Source organism: Palaemon carinicauda, chromosome 16, assembly GCF_036898095.1.
Source record: "Palaemon carinicauda isolate YSFRI2023 chromosome 16, ASM3689809v2, whole genome shotgun sequence".
Classification (NCBI taxonomy): domain Eukaryota; kingdom Metazoa; phylum Arthropoda; class Malacostraca; order Decapoda; family Palaemonidae; genus Palaemon; species Palaemon carinicauda.
This window is the reverse complement of record NC_090740.1, coordinates 84,730,433-84,732,932: the sequence shown is the minus strand read 5'-3', so window position 1 is coordinate 84,732,932 and position 2,500 is coordinate 84,730,433.

The following is a 2,500-nucleotide window of genomic DNA, read 5'->3' as shown; positions in this document are numbered from 1 at the left end:
ATGTATATGAGGCGAACGTTGGGGTTTCCATGGGAATCGCTTCAGGCCAACAAGTGGAGTGGTCGATGACAGTAAACAGGTAACAATGTCCTTGTTAAGTGGGCAGGGGGCCTATAACGTCGACGTGAATATGTGCAAAATGATGCTGAGGTTGAGGAAAGGCGTCCACTCTGGAATCTGTGTGTCAATGTACTTTAGAAGTTTGGCAAGAAGTACAGGCACTGACCCAATCCTTAGCAGCCTTAGAAATGCGATGCCAAATGAACTTCGTCTTCAGCAGCTGTGCGGTAGAACGGCTCGAGGGATGTGAAAGGCTGTGAAATAATCAAACACCTGCCAGTGCATGGGAGCAAGAATCCAGGGTCATGGTCTACCAGTACTGACATCACAGAGGAGGGTGGTGTTGGAGTCTTCAAGGGGGATGTCTTCCCTATTAAGGGACGTGCAGGATGTCTTACATGCTTGATACTCTGGATCCAGACGTTGGGCTTCAGCCAGGGCGTTGTAATACAATCTTATTGAACGACAGTCAACTTGTTTCTTGACAGGGCATCGGCAACGAGATTCATTTTCCCAGGGACGTATTGAAGGGTGCAATTGTATTCAGCCACGGCGGAGAGATGTCGCCGTTGCCGGGCGGACCAGGCATCAGACTGTTGAGTGAAGGCGTGCACCAGAGGCATAGGGTCTGTGCGAATTACGAAGGGCGTACCTTCTAAGTAAAGGGGAAATTGACGGACAGCCAAGTGCACCGCTAGCAATTTGCGACTGAAGGTAGAATAACCCGATTCTGCCTTGGAAAGTCTCCTGCTGAAGAAGGTCAATGGGCTGGGTGACCCGTTGACCACCTGCTCGAATACTGCACCAATAGCGACGTCGCTGGTATTAGTGGAGAGAAGGAGAGGGGCGTGTGGGATAGGAAAAGTGAGAGCCACGGCTGTTAATAGGGCCTTCTTTGCATTGCAGAAGGCCGCTTCTTGAAGGGGATCCCACTTCAGGTCCTTTGGCTTGCCCCTGAGGGAGGCATAAAGGGGAGCAAGAGTGGCAGCAATGGCTGGCAGAAAACGGTGATAATAGTTAATCATGCCCAAGAATTCCTGCAGAGCTTTGATGGCCGAGGGCGTGGGTAAGTCCTGAACGGCTGCTACCCTAAGAAGGACACTTCGTTGGCGCCAAAGGTACACTTGTCGTAGCGGACTACAAGGCCGTTCTGTTGCAGGCAATCAAGTACGATGCACAGGTGACGGAGGTGTTCGTCTTTAGAGGAGAACACAAGTATTTCGTCCACATAACATACACAGAAAGTGAGGTCCTTTAAGATGCCATCAATGAGACGTTGAAACGTTGCCCAGGCATTACGAAAGCCAAAAAAGGAATAATTGAAGGTGTATGTACCAAACAGAGTGGTGATGGCTGTCTTGGTGATGTTTTCTGAATTCATAGGCACCTGATGATACCCCTTCCGGAGGTCGAGCCTACAGAAAACCTTCGCTTTGTGCAGGTAGACAGTCAAATCAGCAATGTTTGGGAGGGGGTACTGATCCTGTTCTGTTTGCATGTCCAAGCGCGTGTAATTCCTACATGAACGGAGGGAGCCGCCTTTCTTCAGAACGATGTGTAAGGGTGACGACCATGGGCTGGAGGCTTTTTGGCAAAGGACCATTTCCTCCACTTCGGCAAATGTCTCTTTGTTGACTGCCGATCGTTCCAGTGCCTGACATCTGAATTTTGCAAAGACTGGGGATCCGTCGTCTTGATATGGTGATAGATACTGTGCTTGGCAAGGGCCGTGGTCGTTTGTCGAAGTTTTGGACGGAAAACTTCCGGGTACGACGTGAGGAGGTGGGCGTAGACCACCGTGGGTGCGCTGATGTGGAGAACGAGGTTAGAGCGAGCGGGTTGAAGAGGTGTCGACAAGTATGAGTCTACGTTGACCAATCGTGGGTGGGTGACTTCAACCAGAAGGTGGAAAAAAGAGAGTAAATCCGCACCGAGGATTGGCAATGTGACGTCATCAACGAGAAACTTCTAATTAAATTTGCCGTTTGTGAATGATAATGTGAGATTCTCGTAACCGTAGGTGGGTATCACAGATCCGTTGGCAGCTACCAAGTGGACGCCGACAGATGTAGACAGACTAAGCCATGTCCTGAAGAATTCCCTTGGCAAAAGAGAACGAGAGGCATCCATGTCTACCAAAAATCGCACGCCGTTCCTGCATCATGTTAAAAGAAACACCGGAGGCCATCGCCACGAGCAATGCCCTACTTATATGTTTTTTAGTCACTGACAATCCTTGGCACATTTCTTCATGGTTGCCTCGAATGTGAAGTGGTAGTAGTAAAACTGCGGCGGATGGGAGGTAGTAAGTGGCTGTAGAAGTCGTTGGTTGGGGCGCGAGCTAATGGTGGGTGGTGGGTTGCTTTGTCGCTGCTTCGGCATATCACAAGTTAGGCGTGTATGTCCTACGGCATTCACGTCAGCTTTTGTTGATGTTAAA